At 36.5% G+C, this 23,389-nt stretch overlaps 1 pseudogene; it reads left to right on the top strand.

Moving 5' to 3' along the window:
• The first annotated feature begins 9,727 nt into the window (after positions 1 to 9,727).
• LOC146906304 (uncharacterized) lies at positions 9,728 to 14,681 on the top strand (annotated as a pseudogene).
• The last annotated feature ends 8,708 nt before the right edge of the window (positions 14,682 to 23,389 follow it).

The following is a 23,389-nucleotide window of genomic DNA, read 5'->3' as shown; positions in this document are numbered from 1 at the left end:
ACTCTACCTGACCTGTAACACCTGGAGTATGCAGCTTCTCCCTCACTCAACTCAAACCCGCCTAAAAGAACGAAACACCGGAACAAGTACCGACAGTACTTCCAGACATGTCGCATACAACGGGAAAAACAACCAACAGATAAGAACAACAACACAACAACACAAGAACAAGTACCGAAGGTAACTCATTACCATTCGCATACTAACAGAGAGTATCAACAAAAACTAGTCTACTACTCTGGACATGACTGACCACGACTCTGATACCAACTTGTAACACCCTATTTCTAATAAGCAGTAAAACGTGCGAATACATCAGACATATTCTAGAAATAGATGCTACATCTTCGAATAAACCACAAAACATACATGCATAAAGATCATGTTTACACAATATAGCAGCGGAACATATATATAATTCATAAAACATCTCTGGATCTCAACAAAATACAATTGTATTCTCCAATTCTCAAATAACAAATAACATCTCAACTCCAAATACATAGTCCAAAAATAAAACTAACATGCAAGAACTATCCTAGATCAGAGCCCTAATCTAGACACTTGCATAAACAGAGGAAATCCACTCCTCGGCATCATCAAGCAAACAACTAAGCATCCTGCACTCCATCTACCCGTCCATACGGAAAGGTAGGTGGTAAACCACTGAGGGTTAGCATTACATCATCATAATCCACGAAAAACATTTATCATGAACATTGGAAATGAAAGAATATATTCAAGAATAACAATCCATACATATATTCACAAGTATCCACATGCATGCATATTATTCTTTACCATCATTCCAAGTTCATCTCAACAAGTGTATCATACACATATCTCAAATTCACCTTGTCAATCAACAATTAACCCTCAATAATTCAATCCACAAATTACAGTTAGCAATCAATCATAAAACATATTGCAATGCAATTCAATCCACCAACAGTTTATGCAATGATTCTAGACTCATCTAGATGCATGTGGTACCAAATCACCTCCAGGTCGTGACCTTCGATGCAACAAAAACATCGTACTCACCTCAATTGGATATAAAATCCGCCACCATCAGTCTTGGTTATAAAATCCACCACCATCAGTCATGAATGCATGAACATATGACTCAACTACAAATGCATATGTCCCCACAAACAATAATCACCTCACCATCACCAATACTTGTATATATGCAATCATCAACAATTCACCACCAATTTAACATATATACAATCACCAACAACATCAAAAATCACTCAACATGAAGTTGTCACATAAATACACCACCAATCATCTTCATATAACATATAATAATTATCCATAAAGGATTCACAATCAATTGGTTCTCAAAAGTCATCTTTAGTCAAGTTCGTCTCTCAAAATCACAACAATTAAATTAATTGAACATTTAAGTCAAAACCAAGTAAACAAGATCAATTGCCTATGCCATGCGTTCTCACAAGTCACATATACGTGCAGTAGAGGTTACATAAGCATTTCATCGGCCAAATACGACGAATTCATAAAAATCACAAAGTTCATCTCAATTATCATTTTTCAAAGAACTTCCCAATTTCTAAGTAAAAACAAGTAGGTTTACTACATCACAGTTTAGCCACCTTAGTTGCACTCTTAAATTCAAGTTTTTAAAGATTAAAAACATTCCACAAGGATTGGGTCGACTTAGAACTAGTTATGCGGGATTTTTCGACAAAACGTTTCAAGAGTATTTTCTCCATAACTTGCAAACCAGAAATTGTATTCAAGTCAAACCAATGTCCTTAGAAAGATAAAAATATTATCTACAATTCTCATGTTTGCACCAAAAACCAGTTCACGACTGAAACGAGCGAAAAAGATGCGAGAGTGCAAAACAGGAACCCTGTCCTGTGACAACTCGCCACTGCGAGTAGGTCTACTCGCCACTACGAGTTAGCAGTTACTTTCCGTTGCGAGTAAGCTTGCTCGCAGCTGCGAGTTCTGACAATCTAGTCTCGGGAAAAAGAGCCATTTTCACCCCAAAACCCCAATTTTGACTCTCCAATGCCCAAATTTGATCCCAAGGTTCATCCAAACATTTCTAAACATGGAAAGACACACAAATGCATATCAAATTTGTCCCAAAAACATTCTATAAACAATAATCATCATTTGACCCATTTTTCATCAAAACTTCAAAAACAACACAAGTTCATAACAAACTTCATCATTATGAGTACCCAAGGTTTCAATCATCAACAACAACATCTCTCAACCACAACAACAACTAATTATCATGAACTTATCAACAATTCATCACAACAACACATCATATCATCATTTTTGGACAAAAATGCAAAGCATACATATAACCACAACTTAAGCATGTAATTTTATCATCAACAACTCAATTAACATTTAATTCACATACCCAAACATTGCATCAAAACATGTACACGAATTTACAATCAATTAGGCTCAATTCAACAATTTCACAAAATGGGTAAAAAGAAAAAGATGTGAATTATGGTTGAAATCTAACCCTCTTACCTCTAACACCAAGATCCTCTAACCCAAGCTTCAATTTAGGTCCTAGACGATGAATCCCCTCTTTGCCTTCTAACCCTTGTTGTTGTTCTTCTCTCTAGCCTCTATCTCTTCTCTTCTCAAATGAAATGAAATGTGAAATGTTTGTAAAACCTAATTTCACCAACAACTAGAGTTTATAGACATGCTCTCCTCAATTGGGCTTACCTCTCAAACCTTAATGGGCCTAACCCATTTCTATTCTAACACCCAAAATGTCACTACTCACTTAATGGTAAATTATATCACTAATGGTCACTTAACGGTAATTAAAATAATTACTACACCTTTTTGTAACTTGGTCAAATAATACTCTTACTAAGCATGAAAAATAACCTCCAACAAAATTACAAAATTACCACTGCTCTCAAAATGACCAAAATGCCCCTAAGTCCAAAATGACTAAAATACCCCTCCAATACTGAATTCTACGAATCCCAACCAAAATACACACAAAAGCAAGTAATCACGTATAAACACATATAACACACATAAATAAATAATAAAATAAAACTAGCGAAAATCGGGCTGTTGCAATAGGATTGCTGCTCATGTGGATGCGCTTAAACTTCTTGATCTTAAGGCTGAGTCAGTAGCTCTGTCGGCCGCAAAGACGGAAGCTTGTTTTAAAGGGTTTCATAATCTGTGGGATCTGTTGAGAGCTAGAGAGTCGTAGATCTTTCGACAGTCTAGGACGAGGTGGCTGCGTGAGGGGGATGTTAATTTTGGCTTCTTTCATGCTAGTATCAAGATGAGGAGGAGGAGTAATTTCATCCTTGATCTTAGAGTGGGCAATAGATCGGTTGAGAAGGTCCAGAAGGTCCGCGTAGAGGTGGTGGATTTCTTCAAAACCACTCTACAAAACCGGAAGTCGATCGCCCTACCCATGATGGTGTGCCCTTTGCTAGTCTCTCTGAGGAGGTGGCTGCCAGTTTGATGGTCCCGTTTGGGGATGAGGAGATTAGAGAGGTGGTGTTAGCCTCCAACGGTTCAAAATGCCCTGGTCTGGATGGTTTCAACTTCGCCTTCTATAAGACCTTTTATGATCTGTTGAAGGGGGAAGTTAGGATTATGTTTGACCAGTTTTACCACTCTGCGACCCTTCCACATTGCTTCTCCTCGTATTTCATTACCCTTATCCCCAAGCTGCCCTCCTGTTGGGTATTTGTATTGGCTGCATTGTTGCTAAAACAAATATCCTTGGTCTGTAAGCTGGAACCAATGTTCCAACATGTGGTCAGGCATCTCTATAAGATGTTGGATACAATGTTCCAACATCCTGGCACAGTTTAGTGTGCCTGGGTTCATGCATATTTATACGCGCGCCCTTTATTGTTTAAGGAAACAATATTTCCTTTTCTTATTGTCCAAGCAACGCGCATATCTATACAGAATCAGCTGTGGAATATTTCTAAAGTAGTATTTATATTCTAGGAAATATTTGTTATTGGTTGGAACGATCCTAAAGATGTTCTGACATTTTAGGACTTTCCATATTTGTTTCTGATTTCTGTTTTGCATATTAGCTGAACCGATCTGCTTTGTTCTGAAGCCCAACTAAGTATTTGGCCCAAGCTGCTTCAGTATATTTACAAGACTTCAAGACCTAATTGATCATTCAAGCCGTCATACTAAAAAGTTTAGATTTTTAGGGTTTTAAGTCTATATGTATTCTGCTCTTGTATCATGTTGATGCAAGTTTAGAATCTTTATTGTGATCCTTTCTTGTATCATTTGTGATACTTGTTTATGATTGTTTGTGTGAGTTTGATACTCTTGTGTACTATACCGAAGTTGTGAAACAAGGTGTTAGTAGTTTAAGTTTGAAGGTAACTTCATCTTTGTGTTTGTGTTTAGGTCTGATATGTCACAGGGGCTGTGACTGACCATTAGGATAGTGAGATGGGATATCAGATCTAGGAGTTCCTAGTTTGAAGTCTATACGGGTAGGTCCTAGGTTATAAAGTGTAAACGAGAAGTTTGCTGTGAGCTTTTGAATAAGGACTACACTAGTGGATTTCCTTCCTGGCTTGGTAGCCCCCAGAGTAGTTGTGTTTGTCAACAAACTGGGTCAACAAACTCATTATGTTCTTTACTTTCCTGTCATTTATTTTGTTTTTTAGTTATATTTATTCTGTGGTGTTGGAACATTGAACGGAACATTGCAAATGTTAAAACATCTGACAGAACATATTAAAACAAGTGCGCTAGAATTTCAATTGGCATCAGAGTAGGCACCCTGCTTGTTTTAGGGTGAGCTCCAGGGAAGTTTCAATCTAGCACTATGGACAAGGAAGGTGGATTTGTAAACAAACCCCCGTCTGTTGGATGGCTCAAACTATGACTACTAGAAATCATGCATGAGTGCTTTTCTCAAATCCATTGACAGCAAAACCTGGAAGGCAGTTCTGAAAGGTTGGGAACATTCTGTGACACTTGATGCTGATGGTAACAGGATAGATGTTTTGAAACCAGAAGAAGAATGGACTGCTGCTGAAGATGAACTGGCTCTTGGAAATTCCAAAGCTTTGAATGCGTTATTCAATGGTGTAGACAAGAAGATGTTCATATTGATTAAACAATGTACTGTTGCTAAGAATGCTTGGAGATTCTCAAAACTGCACATGAAGGTACTACCAAGGTAAAAAGTGCTAAAATCCAACTTCTTACTACTAAATTTGAGAAACTGAAAATGTTGGAAGATGAGAGCATTCAAGACTATCACTTTAATATTCTAGATATTGCAAATTCTTTTGAGTCTCTTGGAGAGAAAGTTTCTGATGAAAAACTTGTTAGAAAAATTCTCAGATCTCTACCTAAGAGGTTTGACATGAAAGTCACTTCTATTGAGGAGGCTCAGGATATATCTAGTTTAAAGGTTGATGAATTAATAGGGTCCTTGTAAAACTTTGAAATAAGGGGAAGGGTATTGCCTTTAGTTCTAGTATGGATTCTGATGATACACAAGGAAATTATGAAGATGATGAGAAAATGTTAGAGTCACTAGCACTTCTTGGGAGACAATTCAAGAAGATTTTCAAAAGGTTTGACAAAAGGTCCAAGCCAAATGGTCAGAACATCCGACCCAACATTGACAATCAACCTAGTAAAGAGAAGGTGGCAAGATCTGATGAAATGAACTCCCATTACAAAGGAGTTCAATGTCACGAATGTGAAGGGTATGGTCATATCAGAACAGAGTGTGCTACTTTTCTAAAGAAACAGAAAAAGAGTTTAGTTGTGTCTTGGTCAGATGGTGATGACTCAGATGACGAGGTGAAAGCGGAATCTGCAAATCATGTCTCTGCCTTAACTGGTAGAATTATGTCAGACATTGAGTCTTGTGAAAAGGAAATGTATTATGATGAGCTTGCTATATCCTACTATGACATGCTGGCTAAAAATACTGAGTTAACCCAAAAGGTTGAGGAACATCTAAAAGAAATTGCACAACTGCAGGATATTTGATAATCTAGCTCATATCTCAGAACTCAATGATGAGTTATCAAAATTGAACTCTCAAGTCGAGCAGATGAAAGAACAGGCTGGAATGATGACCGTAGATTCAATGTTTAAACATCCAGAGGAACATCAGACCAAGAAGAAACCAAAGTCTTGGGTTTGTGATCACTGTAAAGGGAAGGAACACATTAGACCTTATTGCTTCAAGCTGCATGGTGAGTCCAAGCATTTTCAGCAGAAACCCTACAAGAAAGGATGGAACCTAGAAGTATCAACACTGGGTTAATTGCTCACACATCTCTCGAAGCATCATCTAAAGAGGACTGGTATATTAATAGTGGTTGTTCAAGACATATGAATGGTGTATAAAACTATCTGGAAGATGTAAGACCTGATTAAACATGGTTTGCCAAGACTTGATGATGTGTTGCTAGCTAAACGATTAACTTCCAATTTAATTAGCATAAGTCAGCTGTGTGATCTAGGACTGTAAGTAAACTTCACCAAACCTGAATGTCTGATTTTAGATGAGAAAGGAGAAGTACTTATGAGAGGCACAAGGTCCAAGGAAAATTGCTATCTTTGGGTATCTCAGGAAGAGTCATTTATCTCAACCTATCTTCTAACCAAAGAAGAAGAGATCAAGTTGTGGCATCAAAGGTTGGGACATCTACATCTAAAAGGGATGAAGAAAGCATTATCTTCAGAAGCTATCAGAGGTCTACTTGATCTAAAGATTTTTGAAGGCATCAAATGTAGCGAATGTCAGATTGGCAAACAAACAAGGATGTCCCATCCAAGGTTGGAACATCAAGCAACCTCTAAAGTTCTTGAACTTCTGCACATGGATCTGATGAGACCTATGCAAGTTGAGAGCATTGGTGGAAAAAGGTATGTTCTTGTTGTTGTTGATGACTTCTCAAGATTCACTTGGGTGAACTTTATTAGAGAAAAATCAGATATCTTTGATGTGTTTAAAGATCTGTGCACACAACTGTAAAGAGAAAAGGACTGTGGCATTGTGAGAATTAGGAGTGATCATGGAACTGAATTTGAGAATGCTAGATTTGATGAATATTACACAGGTGAAGGAATCAAACATGACTTTTCTTCTCCTATAACACCTCAGCAAAATGGTGTTGCGGAAAGAAAGAACAGAACCCTTCAAGAATCTGCCAGAGTCATGCTTCATGCTAAACACTTACCTTATCGTTTCTGGGCTGAAGCCATAAACACAGCATGTCATATTCACAACAGAGTTACCCTAAGATCTGAAACCTCAACAACTCTCTGTGAGTTATGGAAAGGGAGAAAACCTACTGTGAAATACTTCCATGTGTTTGGTAGCAAGTGCTACATCTTGTCTGATAGAGATTGCAGGAGAAAAATGGATCCTAAGAGTGATGAAGGAATTTTTCTTGGTTACTCTACCAACAGCAGAGCCTACAGGGTCTTTAATTCCAAAACTGAAACTGTGATAGAATCTATTAATGTAGTGATAGATGATGTGCCAAAAGAGAGGGTTCCTGATGTCGATGCTGATCTTGGAACACCTGTTCAGGAAACAAATGCACCCACCCAGGTGAATGAATCTGAATATGAGAAAGACGAAAGTGAAGATGCAGAGCAAGATCAGATGTCCACTACTAAGGGTCCCTCTATTAGAGTTCAAAAGAATTATCCTCAAGACCTGATCATTGAGAATCCTGACCAAGGAATCACAACCAGAAGGTCAGTTGGTGTCATTGCCAACTCTTGTTTTGTGTCCAAGATTGAACCAAAGAATGTCAAAGAAGCCCTGACAGATGAGTTTTGGATTGAAGCAATGCAAGAAGAACTTAATCAATTCAAAAGGAGTGAAGTGTGAGATTTAGTTCCAAGACCTGATGGTATGAATGTGATAGGTACTAAGTGGATCTTCAAGAACAAATCTGATGAACATGGAACTGTGACCAGAAATAAGGCAAGACTTGTAGCTCAGGGTTACACTCAGATAGAGGGTCTGGATTTTGATGAGACTTTTGCACCTGTTGCTAGATTGGAATCCATAAGATTGTTGTTAGGTGTCTCCTGTATACTCAAATTCAAGCTGTTCCAGATGGGTGTGAAGAGTACCTTTCTCAATGGGTACTTGAATGAGGAAGTTTATGTTGAGCAACCAAAAGGATTTGTTGATCCTAGCTTTCCCAACCATGTCTACAGATTGAAGAAAGATTTGTATGGTTTAAAACAGGCACCCAGAGCATGGTATGAAAGATTCACTCAGTTTCTTGTTTAGGAAAGGAGGTACAGACAAGACCTTGTTTGTAAAAGATGATAATGGAAGACTAATGATTGCACAGATATATGTTGATGACATTGTTTTTGCTGGAATGTCGAACAAAATGGTTCAACATTTCATTCAACAAATGCAGTCTGAGTTTGAGATGAGCCTAGTTGGTGAGTTGACCTATTTTCTTGGCCTTCAGGTTAAACAGATGGAGGATACTATCTTTATTTCTCAGAGCAAATATGCCAAGAACATTGTGAAGAAATTTGGTTTGGATAATGGTGGTCACAAGAGAACTCCAGCTGCAACTCACTTGAAGCTGACAAAGGATGAAGGTGGTATATCTGTTGATCAAAGCATGTACAGAAGCATAATTAGGAGTTTATTATATCTTACTGCAAGCATGCCAGATATCACTTTTGTTGTAGGTGTGTGTGCAAGGTATCAAGTTGAACCAAAGAGGTGTCATCTTACTCAAGTGAAGAGGATACTGAAATATATCAATAGCACTAGTGACTATGGGATCTTATACTCATCCACTGAAAACTCTAAGCTGATAGGCTACTGTGTGTTGATTGGGCAGGAAGTGCTGATGACAGAAAAGGTACCTCAGGAGAATGTTTCTTTCTAGGAAATAATTTAATTTCTTGGTTTAGTAAGAAACAGAATTGTGTGTCCCTATCTACTGTTGAAGCTGAATACATAGCAGTGCGAAGTAGCTGTTCTCAACTTGTCTGAATGAAGCAGATGCTGAAGGTGTATAATGTTAAACAAGATGTTCTAACCTTATTGATAGTACCATGTTTATTAGAACAATTCAATTAGGTCTAAGTCGAAAGCTATGGTCAGTAGTCATTCGATCTCACAAAATCATGTTTATATTTGATCAGGATATAAAAAGCAGTAAGAACAATTGAATTGAATGAAAACTAGAATATCATTAATAAGTAATAGAGTTTCACAGCAACATATGATCAATTAGGGTTACATAGGTTCATCTCCGACCTAATCTCTAAGAGATTTAGCTACTCATAATTGAGTTTACAAATAGCATAATCAATGAAAGAATTAAAACATACATAAACTGGGTTAGAGATGATGAAATCCTCTCCGCTGCAGCCTTCTGGGTGTTAAAATCGCACTTTCGTTCTCCAAAATCGTAACCCTTGTTCTTCAGCTTGAGTGCAGTATTTATAGAAGTCATGGGCCTGACCCATCAAAATCGCGCCGCGCCTTGTTAATTGGCGTGCCGCGATTTCCCTCAAACAGGGAGGATGTAATTTTTCTTCAAAAATCGCAGCACGGCTTGAATTTGGCGTGGCGCGATTTCCTTCGAACAGACTTCAAATTTTAAGCTTTTTGCACTCCAGAACAGTATAAATTGCATGAGAACTCTATCAAAATGTCACAATAAGTCCCTAATATTACGTAATGACAGGATGTCATCACTTATACTGTGACAACCTAAGTGCTATCAATATTTCCAAAAACCCTATTCAACATAGCAGAACAAAGCATATTGACATTCGACATCATTTCATCAGAGATCTTGTTGAAGAAAAGGTTGTGACACTTGAACATGTTGACACAGAGGAGCAACTGGCTGACATTTTCACCAAGGCCTTAGATGCTAAACAGTTTGAAAATCTAAGAGGCAAGTTGGGAATTTGCCTGCATGAGGAGGCTTGATCGTCAGTGTTGTGAGGCGTGCTATCAGTATTTCTCCTTATTTGCACATCTTTGTTTTGTGGGGTATACATGTAATGAAGTACTCCTGAAGTCCTCTATCTTTCTGCTTTGGCATATTTTATGGCTAAAAAGGGGGAGAAAAATGATATATCTGTACTCTATATGCCTGTTTGTCTGCATTTATTTTGCAGCTATTTATATGTGTGTTATATGCACCTATGTTTGTGTATGCCTGAATGTTATGGTATTTTCTATTGTTGTATTTATTTTGCAACTATTTCAGGTTTTGTGTAGATGTTGTCTTGGATGTTACAACATCTTGATGGTCTTAATGATGATCTGAGAATCTGTTCTCAGTAGTTTTATTTTGTACATGTTCTTTGCTGATGTTCTCTAGAATGTTGGAACGTGTCTGAGAAAACTTGTGTAGATGTTAGCATTGGTGCTACAACATCCCTATGTTGATTCCGAGAATTTATTTTTCTCAGTATTTCTGCTGTACATGTTCCCTGATGTTGCTTTATTTAATGGAACATGTCTATGTGTATGACTTTTAAAAGTCTAGATGCTCTGTGTGACCTCGATAGGTATGCTAGCTTGTATGCTAGTTAGTGAGTATTCTTGAAAGATTTTATGCCCAGAACCTGAAGTATTCTTTTATATATGCATTAGAAGTTTGTATCCTTTAATATGCATGTATTCAGAGGGAGTAATAGAATATTCATGTAAGTAGTCACTCATAGGTTCTTATATTCGGGGGGAGTGATACTTCTATGTGTGTTTGTGCTAATCCAAGCTGGTTAACAGGATGTCGAGTCAGATGTTTAGACATCCATGACTGTCACTTGTAAGAATGGGAATTTATTTCTCTGTGCTTCTATGGTTGGTTGGTGATAGTACTTTGTAGGTATGGGAAATTTACTTTTTCCATTGCCTCTACGTGTGGCAGGTACTCCTGTCTGATGTTATGAAGGATGTTGAAACATCCTATTTTTGTGTGGGAATTTGTTTTCCCTGACTGTAGCATAGGAATGTATTTTTCCTGTGCTCTATGTGGTGAAGGATGTTGGAACATCCAATGTATGGGAACTTAGGGTTCCTAGTTATAGCATAGGAATTTATTTTTCCTCTGCTCTTGTGAGACTATGCATATATCTTATCCGCTGCTGCATGTCTCTGATAAGTGTAATACCTCTACAGCTGAAGCTATGATTGAAAACTCTGTGAGGTATTCTTGTATGCACACTTCTGATGTCTCTTTAGTGATACTGCCTCCTACTTCTTCTTCTTGAATATGTGTTCGTGATGACTTGAGGAAGTATATCTAAGGTATCTCTTTGGATTGTGTGTGCTAGCTGTTTCTTCATTGGTATGTGTTCATGCTCTTGGAGAAATGGTTGTTTTCTGTATCCCTCTTTATTATTTGGATTTTGCCTTAATTTGTTTTAGCCAAAAATTTGTCAAAGGGGGAGATTGTTGGGTATTTGTATTGGTTGCATGATTGCTAAACCTTGATCTGTAAGTTGGAACCAATGTTCCAACATATGGTTAGGCATCTCTGTAAGATGTTGGATACAATGTTCCAACATCCTGGCACGATTCAGTGTGCCTGGGTTCATGCATATTTGTACGCACGCCCTTTATTGTTTAAGGAAACAATATTTCCTTATCTTATTGTCCAAGCAACATGAATATCTATACAGAATCAGCTGTGGAATATTTCTAAAGTAGTATTTATATTTTAGGAAATATTTGTTATTGGTTGGAACGATCCTAAAGATGTTCCGACATTTTAGGACTTTCCATATTTGTTTCTGATTTCTATTTTGCAGATTAGCTGAACCGATCTGCTTTGTTCTAAAGCCCAACTAAGTATTTGGCCCAAGCTGCTTCAGTATATATACAAGACTTCAAGACCTAATTGATCATTCAAGCCGTCATACTAAAAAGTTTAAATTTTTAGGGTTTTGAGTCTATATGTATTCTGCTCTTGTATCATGTTGATGCAAGTTTAGAATCTTTATTGTGAGCCTTTCTTGTATCATTTGTAATACTTATTTAGGACTGTTTGTGTGAGTTTGATATTCTTGTGTACTACACCGAAGTTGTGAAACAAGGTGTTAGTTGTTTGTGTTTGAAGTTAACTTCATCTTTGTGTTTGTGTTTAGGTCTGATAGGTTACAGGGGCTGTGACTGACCCTTAGGATAGTGAGATGGGATCTCAGATCTAGGAGTTCCTAGGTTGAAGTCTATACAGGTAGGTCCTAGGTCATAAAGTGTAAACGAGGACTTTGCTGAGAGCTTTTGAATAAGGACTACACTAGTGGATTTCCTTCCTGGCTTGGTAGCCTCTAGAGTAGGTGTGTTTGTCACCGAACTAGGTCAACAAACTCATTGTGTTCTTTACTTTCCTGTCATTTATTTTCTTGCTTTTTATTTCTGTTTATTCTGTGATGTTGGAACATTGAACGAAATATTGCAAACGTTAAAACATCTGACAGAACATATTAAAACTAGTGCGCTAGAATTTCACCTCCCCCTCTAGCTTAGGTGATTTCCGTCCCATCTCTCTCTTAGGGTCCCTCTATAAGTTGTTGGCGAAGGTTTTGGCGAGTAGGCTTGCCCCCGTTATAGATAATCGTATCTCCTCCAACCAATCTGCCTTTATTTAGGGGTGCCAATTGGTGGATGGTGTGGTCGCGGTTAATGAGGTTATTGATTTTGCAAGGAAGTCGAAGAAAGATTGCCTTATCTTTAAGGTGGACTTTGAAAAGGCTTACGATTCAGTCAGTTGGGCTTTCCTCGAGTATATGTTGGTGAGATTAGGTTTTAATGTCAGATGGTGTAGGTGGATTCGTGCCTGCATTTGTTGTGGTAGTGTGTATGTGCTTGTGAACGGCTGCCCAACAGAGGAGATCAATATCCAGAGAGGTCTGAAGCAAGGGGATCCTTTGGCTCTGTTCCTCTTCTTGTTGGTTGTTGAGGGCCTAAGTGGATTGGTCCGGTCCGCCGAAGCTCATGGCCTGTATCGTGGTTTTAAGGTGGGGAACTCCGATCTCTCCATCACTCATCTTCATTATGCGGATGATACCTTATTCTTGGGGGAAGCCTCCATGGCAAACTTGTGGTCCCTTAAAACTATTCTCCGCTGTTTCGAGCTTGCTTCAGGACTTAAGGTTAATTTTGCTAAGAGTTCGGTGATGGGAGTGAATGTGGGGGCTGAGTTTCTGGGGTTGGCTGAGCACTTCCTTTATTGTAGAGTCGGTTGTGTCCCTTTCAAGTACCTCGGGTTACTAGTCGGTGTTAATCCCTGCCTTCAGAAGACTTGGGAACCTCTTCTTCAGTTGCTTTCCAATAGGTTGGGGTCTTGGGGGAATAAGTATGTTAGCCTTGGTGGTAGAGTCGTTCTCCTGAATTCCATCCTTAATGCCATCCCTATCTTCTACATGTCGATCATGAAGATGCCTGTCTCAGTGTTGAAGAAGATTGTTCGCCTTCAAAGGGAGTTCCTTTGGGGAGGGGTTAAGAGGAGGAAGAGTATTTCCTGGGTCTCTTGGGCGGTTGTTTGTAAGCCTAAGCGTGAGGGGGGCTGGGTGTGAGGGATCTCCGTCAGGTGAATCTTGCCCTTTTGCCCAAGTGGCGGTGGCGCTTCCTCCTTGGGGATGGTGGTCTGTGGCGTGATATCCTAATTGCTCATTATGAGGATTGTCATCCTTCCCCCCATCTGGGTGGAGGACCGTCTCGTCTTCGTGGTGTGTCCTCCTGGTGGTCCAATATCTCCCTTTTGGGTGGTGATAGGGAGGCGATCGGAGATTGATTTTCTGATGGTGTGGCCAGGGTGATTGGGGAAGGTCTTTCCACTCATTTTTGGCATAATCCGTGGTGTGGGCCGACTATCCTTAGAGTTAGTTTTAGGCGGCTCTACCTCCTTTCTCTCCAGGTGGATCAGAAAGTGGGGGAACTTGGTCACTGGGAGGGGGGACTTGGGTTTGGAATCTTATCTGGAGAAGAGCTCTGTTCGTCTGGGAAGCGGACATGCTCTCCGATCTCCTGGTGGTCGTCACTAGACGATCAATGGTTGCGAGGGAGGATGTTTGGTCTTGGACGCTCAGTCCTGGTGGTCGGTATTCGGTGAATTCTGCGTACTCGTTCCTTATTAAGGGTCTTACGGTTACGGGTATCCCTTAGGGGGAGGTCTTGAAGGCGGTATCGAGGGTTTGGAAGTCTTGGGCCCCGTCTAAAGTCATTGTTTTATCTTGGCAACTCCTTCTCGATAGGATCCCCTCTCGTAGTAACCTCTTTAGGCGAGGAGTTCCGCTCCCTGAGGGAGGGGTGGGGTGTGTTTTCTATGATGCGCCATCTGAGTCTTCGGCGCACTTGTTCCTTTCTTTTCCTTCCTTCTTTCCGGTGTGGTACTAGGTGTCTAGGTGGTTGGGCTGGGATTTTGTCATGCCCCTGGGGCTTGCTCATCAGTTTCAGGCGTTTACAAGGTTAGGAGGGGGAAGAGAGTTAAGTTAGGTTAGGTTTGCTTCTAGTTTGGCATGCTGTTATTTGGACCATTTGGGCGTCCCGGAATGACCTTATCTTTGTTGGTGGCTTACTCCGAGAGGAGCCAGTGGTGGACAGATTGAAACTCTTAGCTTGGAAGTGGTTCCGGTCTAAGGGCCCTGCTAGTTCCTGTTCTCTCTATGAGTAGGAGATGCATTCCGTCCTGTGTTGGAACCGGTAGGGTGTTTGGTGGTTGTTTTTTCCTGGGGTTGCTTGTGGGGTGGGGTGGGGTTGTATCTCCTCCCTCCTTGGTGTGGCTTTCAGGCTTTCCAGTTTTTTTTTTGTGCCTGCAGGTGGTCGCGGTTTCTAGCTCTCGGTTTGTTGGTGATTTTTGTTTTTCTTCTGTTGCTTTTGATCTTTTAGGGTAGGTGTGGGTGTGCTTCCGTCCTCGTTTGTGGGGTTTTTGGATGCACCCCTGAGTCAATTCATTTGTGATAATATTTCTCTTTGATTTATTTGTTAATGATAATTCTATGTCATAATTTTTCCAACAATCTTAAGAGTATTTTGGCATAGAATTATTATTGTAAAGAATATTTGTTATTAATTCTAATTTCAGAATTCTTTATACCTTTGAATGAGAGATTACTAGCACTAACCCGTTGTGATTATTTTGATGACCAGGAGTTTAATTAGTGAACTTGGTGTACATGGAAATGACTAATAAGTATCTACAAATGTTGTTGATTTTGAAAGTCGGGAATGGCGAACATAGAGTATGAATCTTGAAGACATGCTGTGTTATTGTTGCCCTTGATTGAGGAATCCTTTGTAGATGTAGAATTGTCATCAATTTTAGTTTGGAACCAATGGGTTGTTAAACTCAACTGTTGGAGTATGGAGTGATCAACTTCCTGTAAGTTTTAAAAAATTTATCCCCTTGAAATCATCCACAAGGGTCCAGGTACATATTTTAACCTTTAATCCTCACAAGAGTCTTGAGTTTTATGTTGAATATGTGATTGTATTGAATTTGTATAGAAACATAGTGATTATATGGTGTAATTAAGAAATTATAATCTTTGTTTTTTTTTCTGATGAGAGAGATATGTTGTTGTGTACTTATTACTTTGAGAAATATATGTTGTAGATGAAAAAAAAATTTCAAGAAACCATTGTTTAATTTGATTGTTTGCATTCTTAACTGAATAATATCTGAGTTAAATGTGTAGAGTTGAGTCTGAAAACATTGTGTCCATATAACAGAATTCAAAGCAATGGCTGCATGACTATGTTTTTTCAATGTATGTATAGAATTTCTATATTAACGTGGAGTATTTATTTTGTGTCATTGTGAACATGTTTTCCTTTGATAAGCTTTTCAAAATTTACAGTTTTGTGAGTATAAGCTTTAGTGATATGCTTACTTCAGTTTGTTACGAACTTTACTTATTTAATTACATTACACTTGAGACTGCCATAAAACTATATTGTTTTTCTTGTGTGTCCATATTTTGGAATCATACTAACATGATAAATTATGTCACCCATAAAGAAATTTTATGATTCAAGGAATATGGTGGTTTGAATTAGATAGCTGTTGAAATTATAATTTGGCGAGTTAATGCAAATGTTAGCAACATCAGATAAATCATTCTTATTTATGTATTAAAGCTTTGTGCATTCATATAGTTGTGTGCATTTGATTCATGCACGTCTCATACTTGTATTCTAATTACTAGAAGTCTGATCCTCAAACATGTTTAGTGAGTTTTTGTCTGAATTCTTTGACGTTAAACAAGTGAAATAGATGTTATGTTGTCGCTTAAAATTAATTTAAGCAGACCTGAATATATTTTGTGGCACTTGCTAAACTCATGTGATGTATATACGAGATTCATCTTAAATTGTTGGTGACATACTGTGGATTATCCATTGTATTAAAATAATACAATGCTTGATTTACCTATGTGTGACTTTATTTCCCCAATGTGGGAGTCCCGTCACTTGAAAAGTACTTCAAGTAGACTTGAATAAAAATCCACACATGAATTTATATTTACCAATGTGGGGTAGTTGTCGCTTGAAAGTATTTTCCAGTAGACCTGTATAATAAATCTGAATGTAGATTTAATTTTCTCCTATGTGGGGGTGTTGTTGCTTATAACGTAATTAAGCAAACCTATGATAATATATCATAGATGTTGATTTGATAAAATATGAGATATTGACTGAGAGACGTCTTGGTCAATGTATTATTTGTGATTTGTTGATACCGCTGCTGTATAGTGAAAAATATATATACATTGAAGGGGGATGGATTATGTCCAATACAAAAATTGAGAGCGATGATAACCCAACATAAATTGTGAAAATTTGCAAGGTTATGTTCATATGGGTAAGTACAAGTTGCTTGTCAATTTGATGAGACACTATCCATCTTATTTTTGAGAATTGATCCATATGGTGTAGGATAGTGTAAACTACAGCGTTGAAGGTTGAGTTTATAAACTCTTAATAAATCTATAGCTCATATATTTGAGTGGTGTGCTTGACTGTGGTGTACACTTGATAGATTTACCTATATGAGTGTTGGAGGTGGGGTCGTCTCTATGAAAGCTTGGACAGACTTTCTAGAGCCACTCATGAAATCCAGGCATAGGTGCAAGGCCAAAATGCACCACACCGCGTTGAACAAACTTTGGACGAGAGATCAATGTGACTGATGAGGTCACTGATTCACATACGGAATGAGGTTCATAGAGGTTATAATCTCACCGACATTCTAGTGGGTCAAATTTCATTATTCTATGTGCTAGTTCATAGTCCAAAAGACACTAGTTATGCATTGATTTGTCACGCTCTTGGGAACACCTAAAACACCTAAAACTTTAAAATAAATTATGGGGGATTGTTGGAATTTTTGTTTATAATTTATTTAAAATTAATTATTAATTAATTAGTTTACTTTTGAGAAGTGGTTGTTGTATCCTGGATAGCACTAGCTTTGAGACCAACTGCATCAGGTGATTGACATGTGGTGGCGAAATGCTCTCAAGTCCAGTGCATTTTGCATGCCTCAGTCAAAATCGATAAGTTTTCCAATCTTCATTTTTATCTTATTATGAGTCAATTCATTTGTGATAATATTTCTCTTTGATTTATTTGTTAATGATAATTCTATGTCATAATTTTTCCAACAAAAACTAATATAAATTGTTTCTGTTAATAATGCATAAAAGGTGTGTTTTAGCTTTAGTTTAATATTAAAATAGTAAAGAACATGCACACCAAGACAGCCAAACTTTTTTTAGCGGAGACAATCAAACTTTTGATAACTCCTAGATTTTGTGATTATGTATTTTTTTTTGGAAGAGATTTGTGATCATCATATACTAATTTAATTGGATCTGGTAGCGTAATATAATATTTTTCTCTGTAATTTATTATACATCATTTCGACATCTTCACATATATTAAAAAATGTAGTAATTTTTCTATTTAAATTTATTTTTTTTGAATAATTTTATAAAATTATCATTTATTCATGATATAGGTAAAAGAAATTAAAAATTAGAAGAAGAAAAAAAAAGTACAAATAGTAAATAATATGATAGAAAAAAATCATTAATGAAGCATTGATATTTTATAAAATGATTTTTTTTTGTGGTGTCCGGGATTCGAACATCGGATCTTGCATTATGCATTGTCCTTACCAACTGAGCTAAACTCACGGGAACAATATAAAATGATTTATAATAAAACACAAATATTTTTTTAATGTGATATTTTTTATAATAAAATACGAAAGAATTATGGTACAGTTTACACATCTCAGAGTGCGTGTAGAGCATGCTAGATAATTGAATGGAAACTATTTGATGAATAAAAAGTGGAAAAATTCCTCCTTGTGCCTATGTTACCAATTTTATATTGCAATTCCCAAAAGGCCGGCATAAACAAGACAAAAGGTGTTGAAAAAGAAAAGGGAGAAAAACATATAAAAGAATAGGTAAAAAATTACAATCAAACAACCTCAGCCATGGGTCTAACTGTCTTTTTCCCTTCCACTCTCTCTCATGGCTGCCTGCCTGCCCTAACTGAAAACGAGTGCAAGCAACGTGTGGCTTACTTATGTAATTAATTTATAAAATAAGTGGAAACTACTTGATGAATAAAAAGTGGAAAATTATTCTTTTTAAGATAGGAAATTAGTAACTCTGATGAGGGACGAATTTTCAAATGATTAACTTTTACAGGGGCAAAATGGGAGGATTAGTAAGCTCAGGAATGAAAAATCAAATGGCCTATAATTGCAGGGATGAAATGCATATTTTACCCAACATAATTCACCACTACAAATTTTAGAAATACATTATTGAGAGAATAGCATAACCGGGTAGTGATTCGGAGAGCGAAAGTTCATAGGAGTTAAGGAAACAACCTTTGATGCATTCTTATCTCATTTCTTCTCAATTGTGTAAAGCTATATGTATGATAAAACAACGATCTGGGAGTATGATAAAACAAAGCTCACTTTTGATAATGCATCACTAAGTTCAATTGAAAATATATAGTTTTTCAAAAGTATGAGTAAATGCCGGTTATTCAATTACATAATTACAATTGTTGAATTTTTGTAAACAAATTTAAGCTAATATAGTAAATAACAACTTTTAATTCAACAGTTGGATTGAAGAAATCTAATGTCCGTAACAAATTAATAAATAGAGTAACACTATGTAGAGTTACTCTTGGGATAAGTTATATATATATAGATAGACACACAATTAATAGACGGCGATATATGAGTGTACCTCAAGTTCATTTCGGGTTGGATAACATGGATTTTCAACCTTTATCTCAAGGAGAAATTGAAACTTTGATCTCAGTTTTTAGTGAGGAGGAAGATATAAACTTGTAGTTTGAGACGGTAATAGTTTCAAAACCTCTGCTCTTAATAGTTTTAATTTGGTTTTATGAAATAATTTTGGGATGATATCCTTGTTTGCTCTTATAGTTAATGAGGTGATGGACAAGGCAAAGAAAAGGAAGTATGATTTAATATATATTTAAGGTTGATTTGAGAAGGTATTGAATTAGAGAAACACTTGCATAGGCACAAGCCTAACACCTGTCTTTGGGCACAGCCAACGAAATTTTGACAACTCATGTTTGCGAGTTTTAAAGTCGGTTAAAAAGTCAACTGATGTTGCTTGTATGGCCTAATAGTAGGGTGACACGTAACTGTCTTTTTAAATCGGTTAGTTGGAAAAGCGATTTTAAAAAGCTTTTGTTTTTGGAAAAAAGATATTTTTATTTTCTTTTTTATTTTTATTTTCACCATTTATCCCTTAAGATTGTATTACTGGCTCTGATACCAGGTTTGAGGCAGAATCGCCAGCGGAATTTTCTCGAACTTGATTTAACATTTGTTCGATTTTGATTAAACCTTGAAATGGTTTTAAGAGTGTTTTAGCTCTTTCTTTTTGTATATTTGTAAGATTTTCTAAATCTTCTATTTCTTTTAGAAAGTCTTCAATATATTCTATATGATATTGTACGAATTCTTTAGAATGAAAAAGAATTTGTCTTAGAACAATTCTTTGATTGTAATATTCTGTATCACAGACTATATTTTCTAGTCTTTCTTTAAAAAGTTTTAACTCTGTTATAAGTCCTAATCCAGGCATTACTGGTTTGGTATAGAATTATTGGTGAAATTTTCTTCAACTTTTTCCAAAAGGTTTTCTAAATAACTTAATTTTTCAGCAGGCCATAATAAGATCTCAGCCTTTTCTTTTTGTTGAGTAGAAATATTTTCTATTTCTTCCAATTCTTCTAATATTTCTTCTATACATGAAATATGTTGAATTATTAAGTCACGGATTCCCCAAAGGGTATTTTTCATTTCTATTCTTAGAAAATTTCCTTCTATTTTATCAACTAAAGTTTTTAATCTTATTTTGAATAAACTTAATTCGTTCTTTATTGTTATTCTAGGCATTATAGCTTTTTATTAATGCTTGAAACCTCTGATTTTAATTCTGAAATAACTTTTTTAAGCTCTTCTTTTTCTTCATTTCCAAACGAAGATCTAGGGGCTAAAAATTTTGTCAAAGAATTTTGTCTTGGCCTTAGACTATTACTTCGTAATAAAGGATTTCTATCAATAGTCATAATTGACTTTGATTTTTCTAATGATTTTTGAATTGGTGATTCCAATTTTAAAAATGATGCAAATAGTTCGTCTATCTGTATCTTTTCCTTTCCACTAAACTCTATGCTATGATGAGAGTTGCTTAGTGCATAATTCATCTTATAACATACAGTGAAAGGATGATTTCCTGATAGGTCTTGATCTTTAAGTCTATAATGGATTACTATGGATCTATTCAGATCTATATCTTTTAGACTTAAACCTATCTGTAGATTTATGTCAAATTTTAATTTTCCATATTTTAAATTTCCTTCACCTTTTGTTATTAGTGATTTATTCTTATTCATTCTAGCATCTTCTATTAGAAGCTCTAATTCTGAATCTATACCTGTCATAAAAGTACTTTTTATGATTATTTGGATAGTTGATATATGAATATATCCTATCTTTTTCCTTTTTTCTATTGATAGATGTTTTAGTCTTTCATCTATTTGTTTTTTATCAATCATAGTTATAACAATAGACCCGTCTGTTGATTCCATTGATATAGGTATTTCTCCTACCATCATTCCATATTTTAGAATGTTTTCTCTAGATATTTTTTCTTTTATTAAAGAAATAATATTCTTTTGTTTTTCTCTGAAATTTTCTTCAGGTTTTAAGGTAAAATCTACCTTTTTTATATGATCTATTAATACATCGGCTCTAAAACCTGATGCATCTTCTTTAATTACACTAAATTCCATTTTAGTTTGATAATTTTATGGTAAAATTATTTGTGTTAACAATAATATGATACTAAATAGTATTTTTATAAGAAATCGTTATTAAATTCATACCTGATTGTTTTGCTAGGACTTGTAAGTTGTTGGTCTTCTTTGAAAACGGTTGATTCTACTTGATTAACCGGAAGGTTTGTTGTTTTTGGTTTTAGCTCAAAGCTTCTGATGTATTTGATCTTTTGATTTGTTTTGGGTATAACCTAAGGTTATATTTTTGAATAATTTGGGGTGTATTTCTAAGAAATACGTGATTCCTCCAGAGCAGTAGCTCAAGAATCAACTAGTTAGAAACTAGGAAGAGTTTAAGAGAACAATTTCATACAAGAAAACTTAGTTCATTTACTCTTATGTTACAATGAGCTGAAAGCTCTTATTTATAGGCGGAAAGGACTCACAAGTGGTTACATCTCCTTTTCCAAGCCAGCTAAAAAGAAAGAAAGTTGAAACACGCAAAGAAAAAGAAAATACATTATCACCTAAGTGATAAGATTCTTATCTCTAAGTGGACCCCATCTGACTCAGATGATAAGGTTCACTGTACACTTTTATCATTTACATGACGCGTGTTTTATGCTTTCTCCATAGCTTTGTCTTCTAGTGCCGACAGTTTTGACGCACACCATTTGCACATGTGTCCCTTGTATTTTTGAAAATACAAGCAACATTCTTTCTGGATTTCTTCTGGTATCCTGTAGAGACCATTTTCAAACCCTGAAAACAGATCTTCAAAATGAAGAGTTTGTTTAAGATGTTCTTCTGACACCTTCTTCTTGGAATCACAGATCATTAAACAATAATCTGTAACATATAAAACCTTATAATTGATAATGGCTGAACCATATCTAATAAGATTATCATAAAAACGTTTCATTTGATAGATGAACGAGTGAACTGTCCATCCAACGCTTTCTGGGTTTGGTGGTAGATAGGATTTATTTGAAATTCCTATTTTTATGACTGTTCTTGGTCCAACTGCCATGAAGTTATTTTCTTCATCAAACCATGGATAAGTTTGTTCAAACTGAAGGAATATCTCTCTTCCTTTTGCGAACAGGTCATTGAACCTTTTTGCGACATCACCAATTTCTTTTGGAAGGTTGCTGAGTTCTTGAAACCTTTGTCCTTCCTTTTCTTCTAGGTAGACGGTCCTTAAAAGTCCCATATCATAGAAGTCTTTAAGGAGTTCTTTTGATATTCCAGGAACTGTGTTTGCTTTAACACTGAGTTTAGTATTTACTGGATAGAAGCATTCCAAAGCGAATTCTTCTTTGTAATCTGCTAGCCATCTCCATTTAGCTAAGAAGTCGTCAAGTCTGACTTCTCTTTTCTTCATCTTCTGGAGATTGATTATTGAGTCAACTGAAACTTTCTTTTTTACTTCCATTATTGATGGTTGTCCCATGTTAACAGAAGTGGCAATTTCTTTGTATGCTGTGTTGAATGCAGTTTTTGCTTCTTCCATTGTTAAGTAAGCTTTGTGTCTTACTGACTTTCCATCGATGTGAAGTTTTGCTATTGCCCAGTTTTTATAGATTCCTTTCATAGGCCCATCAAAAATGACATAGACCTTTTTTCCAAGTTGCTCGTCAATTGCATCTACGGCAACGTTTGATTCTGCAGAGTCGTTTTTTGATTCTTCTTCTTCAACTATATCACCCCAAGATTTTTTACTGTCTGAGGTTGTTAGTTTTGATTTAGTTGTTGAATTCCAACCAGTGGGTTCTACTGACTCAAGGGGAATTTTTTATTCTTCTGGAGCTGTGTACTTTACATAGTAGTTGTATTTTCCAGAATTTTGGCCTAACAAGTCCCAATTTTCACCATCTTTAGGAACTTCATTAAGTTGGACTTCAGCAGGTTCTCCTGTTGTTGCTTTCATGATTTTCAAAAATTCGTCAATCATTTTTACCATCTCCCCCCTCTCGAAAGAAAGAGTTTGAAGCTTCTGGCGATAGATTTCTATCTGCTCATCTT

The sequence above is a fragment of the Medicago sativa genome, chromosome 7 (assembly GCF_051527215.1).
Source record: "Medicago sativa cultivar Bolivia chromosome 7, Bolivia_mono, whole genome shotgun sequence".
Lineage (NCBI taxonomy): Eukaryota > Viridiplantae > Streptophyta > Magnoliopsida > Fabales > Fabaceae > Medicago > Medicago sativa.
This window is presented reverse-complemented; position numbering and strand designations above follow the sequence as displayed.